At 42.5% G+C, this 23,866-nt stretch overlaps 1 protein-coding gene across 9 annotated transcripts in view; it reads left to right on the top strand.

The window, feature by feature from the left end:
* The first annotated feature begins 1,886 nt into the window (after positions 1 to 1,886).
* The window catches only part of FAM13C (family with sequence similarity 13 member C), a 401,019-nt gene continuing 379,039 nt past the window's right edge, over positions 1,887 to 23,866 (top strand). For all 9 annotated transcript variants that reach the window (XM_028482088.2, XM_028482086.2, XM_055081352.1 and 6 more), the window contains exon 1: positions 1,887 to 1,965. The gene's annotated coding sequence lies outside the window, so the exon portion shown is untranslated. The remainder of the gene's footprint in view (positions 1,966 to 23,866) is intronic.

The following is a 23,866-nucleotide window of genomic DNA, read 5'->3' as shown; positions in this document are numbered from 1 at the left end:
CCTCTCTAAGGCACTGCCTCTGGACCATGCACAGTTGAGCAGAGAGACTGTTTGCTTCCATGGCAATCAGCACCATGGCTGACCAACCCCTGTTCTCTCCCCTGATGTGTTAATACCTTTAATCAGGCTACAGCCAAGTGCTGCTGGTCAGAACCGCTGTGCAAATGTCTGCTCCGAGGCATGATGTTTGATCCATACTGCTCAGAAGGGCGTCTACTTAGGCAATACATAACTTTTGCTGAGGGAGCCACCATCACCACGAAACAGGTGGGGAAACCGAGGAATCAAGGGAATCAAGCCACGTGCTCCAGGTCACCCTGCCACTGCTCAGGCCCAGCTCCTGTCCAATGGTGGAGGCGGGGCGGCGAGAGCACATTCAGAAATGATCTGATGCACCCCTCTGAGCTCACAGAAGAAAACACCGTGGGCCAGAAAGAGACAGGGTCCGGAACAGAACTCTTCTGCCTCACTCTCTACACCTGGAAATACATGACATCACTCCCTCCCCTTGAAAACAAACAGGCATTTACTAGGTAACCAGAACTTTATGATTAGTAAGAACCTTCTGTGTTGTCCAATGGCCTGGCCACCAGAAACATAGCTACTGAGCGCTTGAAACGAGATTTACCTATTGATAAATTGAGATGTGTTGAATGAAGTACCCACCAGATTTCAAAGACTTAGTACACACAAGAAAAGTAAAATACCTATTAATAATTTAAAATATTGAGTATATGTTTAATGATTATTTTATAATTAGATAATATTTTGGCTATATTAGGTTAAATACATTATTAAAATTAATTTCACCTCTTTTTCCTTTAATGTGGCTTTGATAAAATTTAAGATTATACATATGGTTCATATTATATATTTATTGGGCAGTACTAGTCTAGATATTATCATCCAAACGCGTATGTAAGCAATCTTAACACACATTATATTTGGTTGATATGAATCTTAAGTTTTGTTTTTTTTTTTAAGATGCTGGGGGTAGGAGATTTATTAATTAATTAATTTATTTTTGCTGTGTTGGGTCTTCGTTTCTGTGCGAGGGCTTTCTCTAGTTGCGGCGAGCGGGGACCACTCTTCATCGCGGCCTCTCTTGTTGTGGAGCACAGGCTCTAGACGCACAGGCTCAGTAGTTGCGGCTCACGGGCCTAGGTGCTCCGTGGCATGTGGGATCCTCCCAGACCAGGGCTCGAACCCGTGTCCCCTGCATTAGCAGGCAGATTCTCAACCACTGCACCACCAGGGAAGCCCTGAATCTTAAGTCTTTTAATTTAAGATTTTTCTTCGATTTATTTGTTAAAGAAATCAGATTTTTTTTGGCCTGTAGAGTTTCCCACATTCTGGATCTTGATTGCACACTCCTGGCATCATTTTAAAAACAATATTTATTTATTTATTTGGCTGCGCAGGGTCTTCGTTGCAGCATGAGGGGTCTTTTAGTTGTGGCATGTGGGATCTGGTTCCCTGACCAGGGTTCGAACCTGGGCCCCCAGTATTGGGAGCTCAGAGTCTTAGCCACTGGACCACCAGGGAAGTCCCCGGTGTCATTTAATATATTCCTTTGTAGCCTGTATTACCTGGAAACTGGGAGTTATATCTAGAGGCTTGATCACATTGAGGTTTGATTATTTGGGGAAGAAAAATTCATTGGTGGCTGTGTACTTCCATCAAGGTGCACTGAATATCTATCTGGTTGTATCATTTTTTTGGTGTTAAGATTGAGCAGTGAGTTCAGCATGATTATCCATTATACATTTTCCCATAATACTTTCTTCACGTAGTGGTTTTTGTAGCCGTTTATGATCATCGCTTATGCTCATTATTTCATTAGAGGTTGCAAAATGGTGATACTCTGTCATTCCTTCATTTATTAGCTGACATCCCTCTATAAAGAGATGATCTCCTTGTCAACTACCAATTTCCCCAAGGAGCAGCAGATACAAGAAAAGTAAGGTACATATTTGATTCTTTCTCTTTATTTATCATTTTCAGAAAAATAGGTTGGTTTTCTGTATCCTTTTTTTTTTTTGCGGTACGCGGGCCTCTCACTGTTGTGGCCTCTCCCGTTGTGTAGCACAGGCTCTGGACACGCAGGCTCAGCGGCCATGGCTCAGGGGCCCAGCCGCTCCGCGGCATGTGGGATCTTCCCGGACCGGGGCACGAACCCACGTCTCCTGCATCGGCAGGTGGACTCTCAACCACTGCACCACCAGGGAAGCCCAGGTTGGTTTTCTGACATCCTCCAAATGTCACCAGTGGGTCCCCCTGCCCCAGCTTGAGGGAAGACCTCATTATGAACTCATGGATTTAATATTTTGTGGGGTGTTAAGTTTACGGTAATTGCAGTTTTTTCTTTTTTGATGCTCAAAACTTCCCATCAAGTTGACTCCTGAGTCCTAAGGACACAAACTCGGTAGTCTTTGCTAGTTTCTTTACTTTTTGAGATGCCACGATATTTTAGGCTCATCTTGTACATTTTCTGTCCCAGATTTGGAATTAGTCATTCCTCCAAGGAGCCCTGCAGGATGGTTTTTAGACTGCATTCTGGGCACTAGGGTTGTTCATCACTAGTGTGTTGGAGATCATTTCTACAAAATAGATATTTTGTTTTTCAACAGAAAATGCATCATGAGTTAATACCAATAACTCTAATTTAACTTGAGAATCACATATTTTTACCTAACTTCATTTTCTTTGATGCTTACAATCCTGATTTTCTTTTCTTTTTTTTTTCAATGAAGTATAGTTGATTTCCAATGTTGTGTTAATTTCTGCTGTCCAGGAAAGTGATTCAGTTATACGTATATATGTATACATATATATATATACACACACACACATTCTTTTTTAATGTTCTTTTCCATTATGGTTTATCATAGGATATTAAATATACTTCTCTGTGCTGTACAGTAGGACCTTGTTGTTTATCCATCCTATATATAATAGTTTGCCTCTACTAATCCCAAACTCCTAAGCCATCCCTTCCCACTCCCCTTCCCCCTTGGCAACCACAAGTCTGTTCTCTATGTCTGTGAGTCTGTTTCTGTTTCGTGGATAAGTTCATTTATGTCACGTTTTAGATTCCACATATAAGTGATATATGCTATTTGTCTTTCTCTTTCTGACTTAACTTCACTTAATATGATAATCTTATGGTTTATCATAGGATATTAAATATACTTTTCTGTGCTGTACAGTAGGACCTTGTTGTTTATCCATCCTATATATAATAGTTTGCCTCTGCTAATCCCAAACTCCTAAGCCATCCCTTCCCACTCCCCTTCCCCCTTGGCAACCACAAGTCTGTTCTCTATGTCTGTGAGTCTGTTTCTGTTTCGTGGCTAAGTTCATTTATGTCACGTTTTAGATTCCACATATAAGTGATATATGCTATTTGTCTTTCTCTTTCTTACTTAACTTCACTTAATATGATAATCTCTAGTTGCATCCATGTTGCCACAAATGGCGTCATTTTGCTCTTTTTTATGGTTGAGTAGTGAAAGTCCTAATTTTCTAATGACAGTATTTGTTCTATCCTACCATGTATATAACATTTTCAAAATAATGATATAACTATTATGAATAACATGATTACTGAAAATACTTTAAAACTGCTTTGCAGTTCTTTTTGTCCTTAGGGTAACCTATTCAGGATGTGAAATCAGATTGTTATGTTTTAGTCCCTTGAAATAATTCCTCTCCATGTGATTAAGTCACAACTTGAAACTAGGTTTACTTGTGCAATACTAATTTGCATTTCTCCTATTATGAACGAGGTTGAGCATCTTTTCATGTGTAAGACACATTTTAATTTCTTTATTTGTAAATTCTGTTTTTCTATAGGGTTATTGGCCTTTTTTTTCTCTATTTTTAGGAAGTCTTTATATGTTATGGATATTTGCCCTTTGTGATCTTTCCAGTTTGTCATTGTCTCTTTACTTTGTTCATGATGTCTTTTGCCATGGTGAAGCTTTAAAACTTTTATGCATGGCTCATTTTTTATTGTATGTTGTCAAATTGATTTTAATTAAGAATTTGTATATTTTACATATTAGCTATGTGCATGTTTTAAGTATTTTATTTACTTATTTTTGTAATTATAAAGTTTATGAGTTATGGAGTGAACATTATGAATACTTCTACTTATGCCTTATGAGTTTTGTGTCATGCTTAGGAAGGCCTTCTCAGTTTCAAGATGATAAAAAAAAGAATGAGAATATTTTTGGCTATAAGCTATAGAATATCAAGTTAAAGGTTGTGAGTATATTAAGAATATGTATTATTTTGCATAGCAAAAAATCTGGAGCTAGGAAAATCACAGCATTGATTAATTTTGTCATCAAGGACCCAGTCTCTTTTCATCTTTTTGTTTTGCAATCATAAGCATAACAGTTTATCCTCTTAGGCTGAATCTTCTCCTGCCTTCAGAGAGCCACCACTTTTCCAGGTATCACATGCAAACAACTACAGACATAGGAAAAGGAGGTACTTCCTCGGATTTCAGGTTTTGAGAATACAGAAAATCGTTCTGAGGAATCCCTGTGGCAAGTCTTAATTCTGAATTGTGTCCTGTGCTCATTTCCAATGTAGTCACTGGCATTGGTGGTAAAACTGGCAAGAATGACTAATGAAGATTTAACCCTGGGACTTGAGAAAAGCCTAAAGCAAATGATCATCACATATCTGAGCCTGATCTGGGTTTTGTGAGCAAGGAAAAAGGAAGAAATCACTCCTGTGTAGTTCTGCAGGTTTATTTCTTAAATACAAATCTTTGGTCCACCTAAAATATGTTGGTATAAGCAGTAAGCTAGGGATCAAGCTTATTTTTTCCTTGAACAACTAGTTAAGTGTCCTACTTATTAAATCATTTATCTTTTTAATCGGCTATCTTATGACAGTTTCTAAGAGGAAACATTGAGGAAAATCTGCTGACACCAGGGGAATCTTGGGTCAAGCTTTTTCAGTTCACAATCTTATATAACACTCCGTGAGACAGCACTTTCAAATCATATTCTGACACATACCAAATCCATAATGTAGGAACTTGATCACTGATGTTCTCTCTCCATCTAAAATCTGGACAGACAGTATGGAACATAACTTAAAAATCTTGACTCCTCTGCTGAGAAGTCACATGATATGCTAGCTTTTAAAAATATCAAATCTTTAAATGTACCCGTATCTTATTTATTATAAAAATAACTAAATGCCCACTATGTGCCAGCCACATGGTGTCCTTAAAAAGCTTAGACTTTAGATAAGGAAGAGAGACAAGAGCAAATATATTCCGTGTGTGTGTGTATGTGTGTACATTGTACATATACAGTGGAAGAAAAGCAGAGTAAAAAAAAAAAAAGAGGGATGAGAATGCTAGAGGATGGGGAGTGTTTTAAAATATGATTGTTAGGGAAGTTTCCACTAGGAGGTGACATTTGAATAGAGGTGTGATGCAGAACAAGCTATATGGCTATATGGGGAGAAAGCAGTCTGGGTGGAGGAACCAGGTGCCAAGGCCCTTAGGCAGGAGTGTTCTTCAGACTGGTGGGTGGAGTAGCGTGAATTGAAGAGAAGTGAAGGAGCTTATAGGCTTTCATTCAGGGCCTTAGAGCCTGTTGGAAGGATGTTGGCTTCTCCTCTAAATGAGGCTAAGACAACTCTAGTGATGAGGGCAAGGAAGGAAGGAAGAGAGAGGGACGGAGGGAAGGAAAGAAGGGATAGGTCTGAACAGTGTTTTAAGAGGATCCATCTGGTTTTTGTGTTGAAAGTGAACTATAGGGAGGCAAGGGTTGGAAGCCAAAAGATGAGGTAGGAAGCCGTTGTAGTGATTCAGTTGAGAAGTGACTTGGAACAGACGAGAGGTGGTGAGAAGGAACCAGATTCTGGTTTTACTTTGAAGGTAGAGCTAAGAACAAATGTTGACAGGTTTGGTGTGGGGAGAGAGAGAGAGATACAGAGGAGAGACAGAGAGAGAGAGAGAGAGAGAGAGAGAGAGAGAGATAGAGGGGCAAGGATGATTCCAAGGCTTTTGGCTTTAACAGCGGGAAGGATGGAGTTGCCATTTGCAGAGATGTTTTGCAGGCAGTAAAATAAGAGTTCTGCTCTGCACACGTCAAGCTTGAGGTAGCTACTCTACATTTGTGTGGAGCTGCTGAGCAGGCAATTGGATGCACAGGCACGATGTTTAGGGCCTCTGTCTGTGCCGTTGGAGTAAAGCCAGGAGTCAGGGTGAGATCTCTAGGGAGTGGATGTAGTTAGAGAAAAGGGTAAAGGACGGGGTCTGGATAGTCCATCAGTTAAAAATTTGGAAGATAAAATGAAACCAACAAAGGAGGCTGAAAAGGAGCAAGTCTGGAAGACAGGAGGAGAAAGAGAATGGTGTCCCTGAACCCAAGTGAAGGAAATGATTCAAGGAGGAGGGAGTGATCAACTGAGTTACTGATGCTGATGGGTCAGGCAAGGTGAGCACTGCAGACACGTTGTCGGCTTGATCAGTGTGGAGATCCTTTGGTGGTCTTCTTAAAAAATATATATATATATTTTATTGAAGTGTAGTTGATTTATAATGTTGTGTTAGTTTCTTGTGTACAGCAAAGTGATTCAGTTATAGATATTCTTTTTCATATTCTTTTCCATTATGGTTTATCACAGGTTATTGAATATAGTTCCCTGTGCTATACAGTAGGACCTTGTTGTTTATCCATTCTGTATACAATAGTTTGCATCTGCTAATCCCAAACTCCCAACCCAGCCCTCCCCCACTCCCCTCCCCCTTGGCAATCACAAGTCTGTTCTCTATGTCTGTGAGTCTGTTTCTTTTTCATGGATAAGTTCATTTATGCCATGTTTTAGATTCCACATATAAGTGATATCAGATGCTATTTGTCTTTCTCTTTCTGACTTACTTCACTCAGTATGATAATCTCTAGGTCCATCCATGTTGCTGCAGATGGCATTATTTCATTCTTTTTTATGGCTGAGTAGTATTCCATTGTATGTATATACCACATCTTCTTTATCCATTCATGGACATTTAGGTTGTTTCCATGTTTTGGGTATTGTGAATAGTGCTGCTGTGAACTTTGGGGTGCATGTTTTGAATTATGGTTTTCTCCAGATATATGCCCAGGAGTGGGATTACTGGATAATATGGTAGCTCTTTTTTTAGTTTTCTGAGGAACCTCTATACTGTTTTCCATAGTGGCTGCACCAGTTTACATTCCCAGATCCGTTGGTGGTCTTGATAAGTTATTTGGAGAAGCAATCAGCATACAAGGGTATTATTAGAGTAGGTTCAAAAGAGAATGGAGAAAAGTGATGGGAGACCATGAATATAAATGACTCTTAAGGAGTTTATTCTTACGTATGATGAAAATATGTTAACTCTGTTGAGTGACTTGGGCCTGATGCTAATTAGCCCCAAATTACTGTTTTTGTCCCTCTGTGAGCCTTGAAGACAGGGCCAATTTGTTTTGCTTTGTTTCATGGCCAAAAACAAATTCTTGACTTTGATCATGCATGTTAATCACCTCTGGGGGTGACCTGAGAGAGCGTGGACAAATCACTACAAACTCACCCACAGTCCTAGAGAAACAACTTGAAATGTCTGTCTAACATGTGACTCCTGGCCTTTTTGCTGTGAAAGTTATCTCCACTAGGTGAAATAAACTGGGACAAGGCATTCACGCTGGGCCTGCTGGACAGCAGGTGCTCTGGATGAGTGTGGAAAATAATAACCCCCTTTGATTGTACAGCACTGCCTCGTTTAGAAAGTGCTTTCTTATCTAGTATCTCATTTGATCCTCATAAAAACCACGTGATGTTGGCCAGGCAGATGATGCTCTCACCATTTTACAGAGGAGGAAACTGAAGACTTCGGTGGCTGAGGCATTACTTTAGAGCTGGTATGCGCACCTAGGACTTCTGACCATCTTATTCAGTCAGATTCCACTGGCTAAGTCAGCCCTATTCCACTTAGCTCAAGTGATCAGCAACCTAGATCTGCTTCCCTGTGTCATGTGTTCCTGCTAACAGGCAGGGAAAGAAGGGCAGCATTTAGCTCTCAGCGTCGTCCTTGAACAGCCGGAGGCTGCCCCGTCCTGCCTCAGTGTCTGGAAGTCATCAACTGTAAACTCTGCTCTCTTCTCTTGGGCCCTTCCAGATTGTTTTTCATGAGTTATGTCTCAAAGTTTGATGGGCTGTAACAAGCCTATCAGATTGTGCTGGATGACATCCACTTCTATTAAAATCAAGTGTAGCTCCTTTTAAAACCAAGAGATTAAAGCGTTAGGTAAAGTGACCTATTAGATGAAATGACAGGGGGCCCTTCATTTTGTGTTCCTGAAATTATGTAACTTCTCTTCCATTTCCAAGAATGTTCTTGGAACATTCTTGGAACTAATTTTAGAGAGAGTAATTCACTTATCAATGTTCCTGGTCAAAACAAATGAAATGCATCTATATGTTATGCTTGGAAAGGAGGGCATTAAGGGGCAATTTGGAACTGAGGTGGTGGAATTGATGAAGCTGAACTTTTTTCTGAAATGGATCGTGCCTCGTTTGAGATGTTAGTTAAAAAGGCCTCAAGGTGAGATTGCTAGTATCCTGAAGCGGAAAACCCATGTAGAGTGTCTGAGAGTCTGCAGAATGTGGGGCACTGGTGTGATTACTAATTACACAGTGAGGTGCATTTACACATGCCAGCTTTCATTATTCCAGGTTAACTTCTAGCTCTAGACACCTGATGGAATTACTAAGGGCATCCTGAACTCTGAGAGGAGAGAAAACAGATGGAAATTCCTTCACTAATCACACTTGAAACTGTAGCCCTGAGGGCCAAGCATCATAGGTCAGTCTACCAGAATGAAAGGCAGAAAGACGGTGGGAAAATGGGTGGTGAAGCCATGCTTGTCTAACAGTGGTCGCCCTCCAGCCCAGCAATGAGCATGTATCCAAAGAGGCATGTTGGCTGGGGGTGGAAGAGAAAAGGTAAGAGGTTGCATGCACTTGGGAGACCTCCGATCCAACAGGCTGCCTTGAAAATAGTGAACACACATTTGATGAATAAGTGCTGATATAGCCACTCTCATATGCTTGTGATAACAGATAAAGAAGTAAACTCTTCATGGACAATTTGGCAATATCTATCAAAATTTAAACGGACATACTGTTTGATCCAGCAAGTTCACTTTGAAGAATTTATCCTTTTCTTGTTGACATGTGCAAAGATGTACACAAGTGCTCATTGCATCATTTTTTGCAAGAGCAAAGCTGGAAATAACCTCAATGTCTAAGAAGAGAAGTTGATAATTGCATTATATTATACTGATGCAGTGAATCATAGTGTAGCCGTTGGATAATTATATAGACTTAGATGGAATGTGTTTCAAGACATATTAAATGAAAGTGTAAGTGTATGTGTGTGTGAGTGGGTCGGGGCTTGCATGTATTTTGTGTGTTTCAGTCAGGATCCCATTGGGAAAGAAAATTTGCCTCTGATGTTTCAAATTTTGAGACTATAATGAACGGACTGTTTACAGAAGTGTGGGCAGAGACACTTAGACACCAGCACCAGTGGAAGAAGCCACTACCTCCCTATAATGGAAACTGAGGTTCTCCACCCAGATCTCCTTTCCAGGGCTGATGTACCCATTCCCAGGGACTGGGAATATCAACTGTTGTTGGCTCACAGCTGACCCTTCACTGGGTTTCCCTCAGCCACCCCAAGGGACAGCTTCATTCAGGTTACACTCCCTCCTGGGAGTGGCCACGGCCAATGACTATCTGATGCAGGAACACAAAAGCCCAACCCCCTTTTCTCAATTTGGGACGTTTCTGAAGGGCCACCCCAGCTCCAGAGCTCCCTGTAGCATCATCTGAGGCCTCACTGAACTGTATTTCATGTTAGCCTCTCGTTCTGGCCAGTCCTGCTTTCCTCCTTTCCTTACAGGTATGTCTCCCAAGGCATTCCTCAATAAGCTATGTGCATGCACCTCTCCATCTCAGTCTGTTTCCAGGAAACCTAGATTAAGGTACATCCTTGGAGCTGATGGGGCTGAAGTGCTGGAGCCTGGAGTAGGGGCTGTGCACAGCAGCTTTAGGTGTGGAGGCATGCAGCTACCATCAGGGACATGGGGCCAAAGCAGAGGAAGAAGAGATACCCAAACCTCTCTCTCTTCCCATCCTCCAATCCCCTTCCTTCCATGTCATTCACTGGACAGACCCAATTGGAAGCCAGCCAGCAAGGGAGTCTGAGTAATGAAGTTTGCAGGGGCCACCTCTTGAGGACAAATAGGACATAAAATGGATTGAGAATAGGAGTGGCAAGTGGATAATAAGTAGCACAGTATCTTCCATTAATCTTAACAGGAGGAGAGCTTCCCTGGTGGCGCAGTGGTTAAGAATCCGCCTGCCAATGCAGGGGACACAGGTTCGAGCCCTGGTCTGGGAAGATCCCACATGCCGCGGAGCAACTAAGCCCGTGCGCCACAACTACTGAGCCTGAGCTCTAGAGCCCGTGAAGCACAGCTACTGAAGCCTGCGCTCCTAGAGCCCATGCTTCGCAACAAGAGAAGCCACCCAGAGAGAAGCCTGAGCATTGCAACAAAGAGTAGCTCCCACTCGCCGCAACTAGAGAAAACCCGTGTGCAGCAACGAAGACCCAATGCAGCCACAAATAAATAAATTAATTAAAAATATATTAACAGGAGGATATGTAGATATATGCACATATGCAGAAATATATATTCATAATATATATGCATATAATTCATATATATACATAAAATATGCTTATGCATACATTTGTAGAATGATCTAGAATAAAATGTGAGTGTTTCTGAAAGTTAGGGCAACTGTGCAACTAGGGTATGAAGGAGACTTGCCCTTCATTAATTCTTTTCTGACCATTTGAAAATCTTTTATGTATGTGCATATGTGTTTAATATTGTATTTGAAAAAAGTTTAAAATGAAAGTATTGAGCCTCTTGGTAGGAAATTAAGAAGAGAGATTGGAGTAAATGTTTGGTTCCTTCATTTGTGGATGGTTACTAGGTGCTTTATATTTATTGTATTGCATGACTTCAAAGAGGAAAGGTCTCTGCCCTCCAGGAATTTACAGCTTAGTGTGGTGTATACGGTGACAATAAAGCAATGGTGTTGCCAGAAGGGAGACCTCTTCCAGGGTCCCAGAGTGGGCTCTTGTCTAACCCTGGAAAATGAATTGTCCGAGGAGGCATATGTGCTGACAAAGCAAAAGACTTTATTGGGAAGGGGCGCCTGGGAGGAGAGCAGGAGTGTAAGGGAACCCAGCAGAACTGCTCTGCCTCGTGGCTTGCAGTCTCATGGTTTATGGTGGTGGGGTTAGCCTTTTGGGTTGTCTCTGGCCAATCATCTTACTTGTGCCCATATTTGGTCCGACTCAGGGCCCTTCCTGGTGGCGTGTGCACCTCTCAGTCAAGATGGAGTCCAGCGCGGGGGTTTCTGGGAGGTTGGCAGGACATATTATGGGCTGGTGTCTCCTCCTTCCTTTTTACCCCTCCCAAATTCTTCCAGCTGGCGGTAGCTTGTCAGTTCCGTGTTCCTTACCGGGACCTCCTGTTGTGAGATAACTCTGGAATTCGGTTATTATCGTGCCTGGCCAGGGTGGGTGGTTTCAGTCAGGGATTCCCTAACAATGGGACAGGACTGTAAATGGAGGTGGACTGCAAGGTACAATGGACCAGAAAAGAAAGTGGGTCTAAATCTCTCTTAGCAAGTCTTCATCTTGAAGGAGGTAGAGCCAAAGCTGAAACGATGGATACCAGTGTCATCACACTTGGCCAGTAAAACTCATTAAGGATAAGGGGAGAATAGTGGGTAAGTAATGGCAAGAGGAAGGAGAAACCTGTGTGCTATAATAAAGAGTTTAGGTATTGAGAATCCTTGGAAAATAGTTTCTGTTATTTTATTATTATTTTTTTGGTTGCACTGCGCAGCACGCAGGATCTTAGTTCCCCAACCAGGGATTGAACCCGTGCCCCCTGCAGTGGAAGCGCAGTCTTAACCACTGGACTGCCAGGGAATTCCCCAGTTTTTTTTTTTTAATTGAGGTAAAATTAAGTGTACAAGTTAATGAGTTTTGCTAAATGTATACACCTGCCTAATTTCCATCCCAATCTACATTTCTATTACCCTGGAAATTTCCTTAGGCTCCCCTCCACTCAAGCCTCACTACCCAGAAGCAACCACTGTTCTAATTTCTATCACCAAATATTAATTTCACCTCTTCATGAACTTCATATAAAAAGAATCATTTAGGATCTGTGCTTTTGTGTCAGACTTCATTTGTTTAACATAATATTTTTCAGATTAAGCCATGTTAAGTTTGTGAGATAAAGTATAGGATGCTCAGTTAAATTTGAATTTCAGATAATAAATAATTTGTAGTAAAAGTATGTCCAATGCAATATTTGTAATTTAATACAAATTATATATTTGTAATCCATATCATTTTGTTTTTAGTAGTTCATTTTTTGAAAAATGATGAGTAATACTCTATAGTATGAATGTACCACAATTAGCTAATTTTTCTCCTGTTAGTGATTATTTAAGTTGCTTTTGGTTCACATGAATTAAGATGCCGTGACCATTCTTGTGCAAGTCTTTTTGTGGTTATATGTTTTTATTTCTCTTGGGAGAAACATCTAGAAACATCTAGAAACATCTAGAATTGCTGGATTGTGAGGTAGAAATGCATTTTTTTTGGTTATAACAAACTCCCAGTTTTTCATTTTATACTCCATGGAAGAATTTTGAGCATCGGAGTGATGTCAGAAGACAGGGGCAGTACTGGAGGCAGGGAGGCTGTCTGAGACCATTTCAAGAGTCCAGATGAAGACGATGGATGCTTGCATTGTGGTGGAGGAGAGGATGAAAGGAGAGATATTTAGGAAGCTGATGCAATAGGTTTTTTCTTTTTCTTTTTTTTTTTTTTTTTTTTCAATCCAAAAGTCCCCACCCCTCGCTATCCCCTTTGGTAACCATAAGTTTGTTTTCAAAGTCTTGTGAGTCTATTTCTGTTTTGTAAATAAGTTCATTTGTATCACTTTTTAAAAATATTCCACATATAAGTGATATCATATGATACTTGTCTTTCTCTGTCTGACTTCACTTAATATGACAATCTCTAGGTCCATCCATGTTGCTGCAAATGGCATTGTTTCATTCTTTTTTTACGGCTGAGTAATATTTCAATAGGTTTCTTTTTTTAAAAAAATATTTATTTATTTATTTTTGGCTGCGTTGGGTCTTCGTTGCTGTGCGCGGGCTTTCTCTAGTTGCGGCGAGTGGGGGCTACTCTTTGTTGTGGTGCACGGGCTTCTCATTGTGGTGGCTTCTCTTGTCACGGAGCACAGGTTCTAGGCGTGCGGGCTTCAGTAGTCGTGGCTCGCAGGCTCTAGAGCACAGGCTCAGTAGTTGTGGCCCATGGGCTTAGTTGCTCCGCAGCATGTGTGATCTTCCCGGACCAGGGCTCGAACCCGTGTCCCCTGCATTGGCGGGCGGATTCTTAACCACTGTGCCACCAGGGAAGCCCCATGGACTTTGAATTTAGAAAGACCACAGCACCGATTTGCTGTGTGATATTAAGCAAGTTGTTTAACCCCTCTGAGTGTCAGTTTCCTCCTTTGTAAAGTAGGAATAAATAGTCGTACTCATCTCTTTGTTTGGAATGATGATTAAGGTAAGGTCTGGAAACACCTTAGCATAGAGCTTGGGACATCATGAGCATGAAATAAAGGGTAACTGTGAGGCTGGCCACAGCCGGGGGCTGTACTCTTGGAAGGCACCATGTTCCTCTTTAATCAGGTCCACACTACTTTTGTCACTATGGGCTTGTATCTGCTGCTTCTGCCTCCTCATCTAGTGGAAGCACTGGGAGTCTGGGGGATCACTCCAAGTGCTGTGCATTTAGATGGGCAAGACAATTCCTCTGCAGCTTCCTTCAGCTCCAGAGCAGCTATGACTAGAAGGCTGAGAGAAAGCCCTGGAGCAGAGTTCTTGCTCTCCACAGTAACGAAAATCTTGCTGTGCTTGCCAGGTGTAGGGCCATGGGTCTGATTCCTTAAGATGTGCAGACAAGTTTCCATGTCCCCCAAGGGGCACAGTAATCCAATGCCTTGTCCTCTCAAGCTGACAAGGGATTCATCACTGGTGAGCCAGGACATAAATATCTGCTCGTCCTCCAAAGATCTAGGTAAAAATGGCTTCATTTCCAAGGCCTATTGTTGCAAGGATTATGTAAGAGCTACAATCCAAGAGGTGAAAACTTAACTATCCTCTACCCAGGAATTTTTGAGTCCAGTGACAGCTTGGAGATGTTACCAAACCGGACTTGGGTCCACTCGCCTGGCATGCAGCAAAGCCAATCTGCTGACACCAGGTTGTGGTGAAGAAAAGTACAGTGATTATTGCAGGGCAGCAAGTAAGGGAGTGAAAGACAAGCTTCAGATCCAGCCACTTGGCCTTTGAGTGAAGGGTTTTTAAACAGGGAAGAACAAAGAGGCTGGAATTAATCACTGTCTTGTGACATTTCTTAATTGTCATTTCGGGAGTCGGGATGTCTCTGATTAGGGTTCTCTGTCCAGGGAGTCTATGGCTCGGGGGCCTGTTAGCTCATCTTGCCCTGGAGAAACAACCTGAGTTTGTGCATTAATGATGATATCTATAATAGCGATTTTAGTACATTAACAATGTTATCAACAACAGCAATTTCGTTCATATGACTCTGATTGATTAGGCTCAGCACAGGATTGAGGACCAGAGGGGAATAAAGTTTTGGATAGGGAGGTTAATCATAAACACAGTAAGGGAACTGGGTTTTAGGGGGACTTGGGTTCAGAGAGACAAAGACTTCTATAGATGAGAAACAGAATGAATGGGGATTTGAAGAATCAGATTGAGACCTTGAAGTACAGACTGAAGGTGACTTGGTCATTTTACACCATGAGGATTTCCGACAAAATAAACTCTAGATTCTAGCTTTCTTCGCCTTGCAGACCCTTCAGAGATTTCCTGCTCCTCGTTTTTCCCAAGTAGCTTAACCCCCCAGGGGGAAACTGTCCTCGGAATCTCTTTGGGAGAAGTCAGCCTCCTTTCTGGATGTGGAGGCTGGTCTGAAGGCCACTATGTGGCCTCCTGACACTGCTCAAGAGTCTTTCCATTTCTTACCTTCAACCAACATATATACAAAGGAATTACGTGCAACATACATCTATGCATTTTCTCACAGTGCTGCGAGCAGGGAATAAAGGTCTGGTTAAGACTTACCCTGCCACCCATGACCACACAGTCTCCTTGGGGAAACCAACATACAAATACGTAGAACACAAATTGAGGAATACCACTGTTACAGAAAATGCAAGCTTTATAGGCGTGGGTGAGATGCAAAATATTTGACTAGTAGAGTCACTGCAAAGGCGGCATTTCTCACCAACAGCCAAGGCAGGGTGACTAAGTGGAGGCCAGATGCGCATGGGACATTTGTCTGCAGGGGGCCAGCACTCCTGCCAAGAGTGTCAACTCTTCTGTGGGTCCAGGCCCATTCTGGGGGTGGTGGGATGGACACAGGAGATGAGGAGTTTACCGTGAGCTGGCTGGGGTGTGGACACTGCAGTGCTGAGGAACTTGAGCACCCAAGGCTGTGAGGACACAAGGAGGGATTGGGGGACCAGGGCGGTGTTGTCGTCCTGCTGGTATGAAAGTATTTCAGTATTTTACAAATGACATGCGTATCAGTGCTTTGCTCCTAGAGCGGTAATATCCAACAGACATGCAATGAGAGCCACATATGTAATTTACAATTTTTTAGGAACCCAGTTAAAAAAGGGAAATTCATATTTGATTTCACTCAGTAGATCCAAAATGTTACCATTTCAACATGTAATCAGTATACAACATGATTAATGAGATAGTTTACATTTTTTTGAAATCTAGTGTTTGTATATATATATATATATATATATATATTTAGTTAATTTATTTTTGGCTGCTTTGGGTCTTCGTTGCTGCATGCGGGCTTTCTCTAGTTGCGGCGAGCAGGGGCTACTCTTTGTTCTGGTGCGTGGGCTTCTCATTAAGGTAGTTTCTCTTGTTGCAGAGCACGGGTTCTAGGCACACTGGCTCAGTAGTTGTGGCTCGCGGGCTCTGGAGTGCAGGCTCAGTAGTTGTGGCTTGTGGGCTCTAGAGTGCAGGCTCAGTAGTTGTGGTGCACGGGCTTAGTTGCTCTGTGGCATGTGGGATCTTCCTGGACCAGGGCTCAAACCTGTGTCCCCTCCACTGGTAGGAGGATTCCTAACCACTGCGCCACCAGGGAGGTCCCTCTAGTGTATATTTTAAAATTATAGCCCATCTCAATTCAGAAAGTACCCATTGGGCACATGAGGATACTATATCGGACAGCGGAGGTCTGGAAAGATTGTGGGGAAGGCTGTCCTCTTTCTCTCTCTCTGCTCCCTGGATTTTAGGAGAGGTGACCTCCCAGTTGTCTAGAATTTCCTGCAGGATGTTTCTGGGGTTTCCTTCACTGTTTAGCCCACCTATAAATGCACACAGACCTTAACAGCTGTAGAATTTACAACAGAGACATGGCTTTTTCAGCTCTGAGCTCAATTAACATTTTACCTGCCCGTTGGTTAGTGCTGGCTTCATGAACAAACCAAAGCATGACTTAATTGCTCTTTAAGCTCCTTTGAATTTTCAGACCTAATTTACATGTAGCCTGAAACTTGGACACCTGTGGATTTACAAGGCTAACTGGGAATTCGATGGTGCTGCCTTCTTTGCTAGGCCCTTCCTAGGCCTGCATCTTCCTCGTTAATTCAGCCACCTGAGATGAGGGACCTTTGCTTTCCTTTTTTCCCTCCTAGCAGGTGACGCCCACAGCTTCAGAAGCATTTCCTGTGCTTCAGTGCCACCTTGTGGTTTAGGCGGAAAAGTCCAGAAGTAGGCCGCATCCATCTTGGGATCATTGAGCATAATTAACAGCCTTGAAGGACCATCTGGCTTTTGTTGTCTCCTTGAGGCTGAGAGGAAATGAGATTTGTTACTGGATATGGAAGGTCTCCTACAGGCTAATTGCCTGCTGAGAAATCAGGCGGTGCAGTGGGTCCAATTTGAGCTAAGCAGAGAGTCATGCAGAAACATAAATCCGGGCCGCTACTGTTCTATTACTTAAATTGAATTGTGTCCACATTTCACAGATGACTCAGCTCAGCCAGAGAACTTGGCATTTCTAGCTGCTGTTACTGTAAAATATTGAGCTCATGTTTTGAGTTGCTCCAAGTTAGGAATTAGCTCCTGGCCGTTGGCGATGGTGATACACCCTGAAAACTGCACTCACTCGACCTGCAGATGAATTTCACTAAGATATGTGGGTTTGGCCAGCGCTGGTTGAAAATAAATAGCATTAGAAAATGGGTAGATGGGGCAGAAGCTTAACCCATATCTATAACCTCACCTATTTCCCTATTATCTCGCACCCATACTCCTTTATCCCTTTATCATTTGCTTCTGGCAGAAAGGTTACAATTTCCTTACTGGTCCAGAGAGGGCAGTTGATTGTCTGTGGTCACACCGTTAGTCCCTGGCAGACTCTCGCTGAGTAACTTACCACTCATAATGATTGACTGCTTCGTCCCACAGATCTCCTATTAAAAATAAGTCGTCAGATTTTTTTTTTTTTTTGCAGAGATATGCATATGCTCAGAGTGATAAATAGAGTCAATAATACCCAGAGACCCCCGTCTCCAAACACCAGAACTTTAGGGGATGTGTTTAACTGTTGTCACCCATTCAAATCCACACTCTCTCCTTCATTAGCTGTGTAACTTGGGCAGCATGTTTACTGGTAAGATTTCTGTGCCTCAGTTTCCTTTTCTCATTAATAACATATAAAGGCCTTATAACAGGGCCTGGGACCTGCTAAGGATTCATTGACATTGAGAATCAGGGCTAAGATGAGGCAAGTGAGGGTGCAAAATGACTCTGAAAGTGAGTGCCTGACTCATGTCCTGGCCCTGATGATAATGATTATGATGAAGCTAATACATGGTGTTTGCCTTAGTCAGTCTGGGCTGCTGTATCAAAGGACGACAGACTGGGTGGTTTATAAACAACAAAAATTTATTTCTCATGGCTCTGGAGACTGGAAGTCTGAGATCAGGGTGCCAGCACAATTGAGTTCTGGCGAGGACCATCTGGTTTATGGATGGCCATCTTCTCATTGTATCTTTTCATGACAGAGAGCAGAGAGGGAGAGATGGCTCTCTTCCTTTCTTCTAAGGACACTAATCCCAACATGGGGGCCCCACCCTCATGACCTCATCACCTCCCAAAGGCCCCTGCCTCCTAATACCATCACATTAGGGGTTAGGATTTCAACACAACATTCGATCCATAACAACATTATTCGGAGTGTTAATGTTATTGTTGTGTCCAAAGTGAACCAAGGAGACATTCTCAGGGGCACCTGGACAGCCCTGTTCTCATCATCTTTCTCTCTTTCTGAGATTTTACCGTAAGGGCTTCAATCCTAGGGTAAGGCATGAGAAGACCTCAGGAGGACAACACATTAAGCTCTTATCCTGTCCTTAACATTTTCCAAAGATTTATCTTGAGAGGAAGTTTTAGCAGGGACTACTGGGGGAAGAACAGCAGAGGACAAGAGACTTGGAACTGATTAGAGAGGAAAGAATGCCAAAAAAAAAAAAATGTGGAAGGGGCAGTTTCCTCTTCTGCACTCCTTTTTTTTTTTTTTTTTTTTGTACACAGGCCTCTCACTGCTGTGGCCTCTCCTGTTGTGGAGCGCACAGGCTCCAGACGCACAGGCTCAGCAGCCATGGCTCACGGGCCCGGCCGCCTCACTGCTGTGGCCTCTCCTGTTGTGGAGCACAGGCTCCAGACGCGCAGGCTCAGCAGCCATGGCTCACGGGCCCAGCCGCTCCGTGGCATGTGGGATCTTCCCAGACCGGGGCACGAACCCGTGTCCCCTGCATCGGCAGGTGGACTCTCAACCACTGCGCCACCAGGGAAGCCCTGCACTCCTTTCTATGAGGATGGACACCTTTCTCAGAAGCTCCTCGAAGACACCTTTTTAAAAAAATTTTTAAAATTTAATTTATTTTTTATACAGCAGGTTCTTATAGTTATCTATTTTATACATATTAGTGTATATATGTCCATCCTAATCTCCCAATTCATCCCCCCCACACACACTTTCCCCCCTTGGTTGAGGACCACTGATCTGGATGGGTCCCATGCACTTGCCCCGGCTGTGACATTTTTGGCCTCTAGTGTGGGAAGTGGACTCTGCCAGCAGGGAAGGAATAGGGGTCATGTGGTCAGAGAGACAACTAAGTGACTGAAACACAGGGCAAGAACCTTAGTATTTCTATCCTCAGTTTCTTCATCCATAAATCGGTGTTTCAGAATTATGTTCTGCTACAGAGTGAACATTTGCATCTTCCCAAAATTTGTAGGTTGAAATCTTAAGCTCCAATGTGATGATATTCAGAAGTGGGGCCTTTGGATGGTGATTAGGTCATGAGGGCAGAGCTCTCATGAATGGGATTAGTGCCGTTATAAAAGATGCTCTGGAGATCTCCCTTGACCCTTCCGCCAACGTGAGATCACAGTGAGAAGACAGCCATCTATATAAACTAGGAAGAGGGTCCTCACTAGGCACCAAGTCTGCTGGTGTTTTGCTCTCAGAATTCCCAGCCTCCAGAACCATGAGAAATAAATTTCTGTTATTTGTAAGCCACTCTGTCTATGCTTTTTTGTTACAGCAGCCTGAGCTAAGACACATTCCTAGCAGAATTCCTGATACACGAGTTGAGCTCATAAAAGTGTACTCTTTTGCTTCCAGCATCCACAGCTCAAGAATTTCAGAGCTGTGTCATCCCAGTGGTCAGGTGTTCTTTGGTCATGAGGGCCAGACAGGACAAATGATGGGGACAAGTGAACTTGACTTAGATAGGGTTTGCTTCTTCCTACTAGACCTCACAGAAAAGTATGATGGGGTGGTGATGAGGAAGCGGGAGTGGGAGAGGGTACACTCTGCAAGGAAAAAAAAACCAGCTTTGAATACTTTCTATTACTATATACAGAGTACTTCAGCATATGTCCATTTCCAAGACTTATTTCATGATCCCACTTAGGAAGTTGACAACCCCTTCCTAGCTGCCCTACGTGTGTGTCATTTTAAATAGTGTGGTTGTAAAGCAGAAAGGCATTGGGCATTATTTCATAAAGATGTGACAAGGTTGACACCCCACCTCACACCGTGCTTAACACAGAAGGCAGATGTGGGTACTTACACATTCACATGTGGCCATCGTGGCAGGAAAGTTAAAGAGGCCATTGACATGGTTTGAACCACAAGTGACTAGGACATCTGTGATGCTCAAAGAAGCGTAGACACTAAATACACAGAGAAGGAAAGAAATAGGAAAATGTCATTTGGGAAACTATAATGAGAGTATTGACCCAGGTAGGCACGATCAGTCTGTGTAAAAGTCTGCATCCATTCAAGCCTTCAGATTGAACTTCTGTTGTACAGGGACAGCTAAACAACACTGTAAGATAACAACAAAGACAAATCCAAGTCCAGAAGGTGGGGCATTTTCCAGGATATTTGGGGCTATCTATTTCAGGTCAGAACTAAGTTAAAAGAGACTGAGGGAAAAAAGAAAAAGGTGCAGTGCCTTCATTGTCTTGGATTAGATATTGGTTTGAACAAACCAGCTAAACGGCGTTTGGAGTCAATTGGGGAAATTTGAATATTGTCTGGCTGTTAGCTGATGTAATAATGTAGAGATCATTCATTGAAAAAATAGATAATAGTGTATGATCTTACGTCAAACATAAGTAGATAGATATGTAGAAAATGACCCAGAATGACATGCAGTCAGGTATTAACAGGGGTGGTCTCTGCATGGTTAAAAGGTGATGTTTTTATTTTTTGTTTTACTCGTTTGCATTTTATTTTCCACAATGCGTAGGTCCTGTTTCTATAAATAACAGCTTATTTTAAAAGGTTGTTTTAAGAATTATTAAACCACACACACACAGAGGGGAGAGAATGGAAAAGCCTTGCCTGGTTAATTCTCAATTTTGCCGAAATCTGGCTCGATCTAGAAAAACAACTCTGAAAACTAGCTGTACTGTTTATTCTCACTCCCCCTTTCCCTTCAGGAGCAATTGTTGAAGCTGCTGGAAGTGGCCGCCTTAAATATTTTCTGTGACTGTCACGCAATTGTAATCAATCTGGCTACTTCCACCCAGCAAAGGCATTTTCTCAGTAGGGTTCTTGGAACATATTTGAAAGCTTAAGAACTTCCAGGACAAGGTATGTTGAATGCTTTGGCTTCTTTTTTTTTTTTTTTTTTTTTTTTTTTTTTTTTTTGCCCAAGAAAACCTATTTTCTCAGTAGGGTTCTTGGAACATATTTGAAAGCTTAAGAACTTCCAGGACAAGGTATGTTGAATGCTTTGGCTTCTTAATAGCTGGAAAGAATTGCCTCTCCATATCCCTGCCCAAGAAAACCTGAGACCCAGAGTCAGGAAGTGATTACTCTAGGACAGACAGCTGGTTAGAGGACAGAAACACAGGCCTCCTGATGCCTGATCCTCGGTTTCTTTCTTCCAATAATTTGTTCATCGTGTATCATCATCTCTTCTATGTGGGTGTGAGGGGTACAGTGAAGCAGGTACCACTCCGGCCCACAATCCTGGGCCCCTCTTAGTGCTTTGTTTCTCGGGGAATGCCCTCCCCTAGTTCCAAAGATCCTTGTCTTTTGGGTAAGGAACTAAAAATCCAAATGTGCTTGTATAAATTTTCATGTGAGAAGTAAGAGATTCTAAGTTCAGCATCAAAATTCAATGACAGGGGCAAGCGTGTGTCTTCGCCCGTTTGTTGCGAAAGTCAACACTCCAGTGGTTATATGTGGGAAAATAAATGAGAAAGATGTTTTTTTTTGCCAAATCAAGGCTTCTCTCTGAACCACATTGTATCCGGGGGAAAATGTTCTTTACCGACCACATTCTCTGGTACTCAGACAGAGCTCTTAAGAGATTTAGGGACTCATTCTTCTGCTGACTGATCATTTTGCAAGTTTTTCTTAAATGACCTTTGCAGGCAGAAGCCACAAGTCAGGTGTGGCTGGAATGAGAAAGGCTGGGCTCAGCATTTAAGTTTGAATACTTTCTATTTTCCATAGCGGAAGAATCATCCCCAGAGGGATGGAGCTGGACATGGAAACAGATTGTTCCAATAACCAGTATTGATTGTTTCAGCAGTACAGGCAGGGCCTGAATTCTTCTTTGGGAAGTCTGAATTTTATAGCTCTGTAAGAGTGCATTCCCTTATATAGCACAGAACATACGATAAATATCCATGAGCTCATACTGATGAGTAAAGGATAGAATAAATTAAAATATGGGGGCAAAGAGGCAAATGTCCTGTGCAAAAGGATTCCAAATAATTTATGGACCTGTTCCCCCCTCAATGAGGTGGAGACTGGCACCCCACTCCTTAACTGCGGGCTGTGCGTGGAGACTTCCTTCTAGAAGGAACAGTATGGAAAGGGAGAGGGGAAGAAAAGAGTGACCATATGATGGAGAAACCTGACAAATACTACTTTACCCAGTTGATCAAGGTCAACATCAATAGTTATATATCATGTTAATACTGTATACCCCTGATACAATGTAATGAAAATGTTACTTTACTTCTGCAGTCCTCCTCCCCCCAAGGCCTGTGACTGTAGTCAAATCATGAGAAAAACATTGTACAAATTCTGATAGTGGGACATCCTACAATACGCCCGACCATTACTCCTCAAAACTGTCGAGGTCATCAAAAATAAGGAAATTCAAAAAACCTGTCACACCCTAGAGGAGCCTAAGGAGATATAATATAACATATTCTGGTTGGGATCCTGGAGCAGAGAAAGGGCATTAGGTAAAGAAACTAAGGAAGTCTGAATACACTGTTGACTTTAGTTAATAATGTATCGGTACTGGTTTATTAATTATAACAAACGTAACTGTCCTAATGTAAAACCTTAGTAGAAGAAACTAGGTGTGAGTTGGGTATGTGGGCGCTCTCTGTATTATCTTCTCAATTTGGGGGAGGAGTAAAATTTAAAACTAGTCTAAAAGAAAACTCTATTTTAAAAAAATATGTTCTTGGGCTTCCCTGGTGGCGCAGTGGTTGCGCGTCCGCCTGCCGATGCAGGGGAACCGGGTTCACGCCCCGGTCTGGGAGGATCCCACATGCCGCGGAGCTGCTGGGCCCGTGAGCCATGGCCGCTGGGCCTGCGCTCCGGAGCCTGTGCTCCGCAACGGGAGAGGCCACAGCAGAGGGAGGCCCGCATACCACAAAAAAAAAAAAAAAAAAAAAATATGTTCTCTACCAAGGAGGTTTGGGGAGATCTTGTATTAGATCTTATAGGTGAACAATTGTTCTGAGATAGACACTGAACACTCAAGTGGCCATAGAACAGTGTATATGGTGACACAGTCACTTATTTATTTTTTTTTTATGGGGGTATAGTTGTTTTACAGTGTTGTGTTTCTACTGTACAATGAAGTGAAGTGGAGTTCCCTGTGCTGTACAGCAGGTTCTCATTAGTTACCTATTTTATACCTAGTAGGGTATATATGTCAATCCCAATCTCCCAGTGCATTCCACCCCCCCTTTGCCCCCTTGGTGTCCATACATTTGTTCTCTATGTCAACACACTCACTTTTTTTTTTTTTTTTTTTTTTTATGGTACGCGGGCCTCTCACTGTTGTGGCCTCTCCCGTCGTGGAGCACA

Source organism: Physeter macrocephalus, chromosome 20 (genome assembly GCF_002837175.3).
Source record: "Physeter macrocephalus isolate SW-GA chromosome 20, ASM283717v5, whole genome shotgun sequence".
NCBI classification, from domain to species: Eukaryota; Metazoa; Chordata; class Mammalia; order Artiodactyla; family Physeteridae; genus Physeter; species Physeter macrocephalus.
The sequence above is the reverse complement of the archived record's forward strand: the minus strand, read 5'-3'. Positions and strand labels throughout refer to the sequence as shown.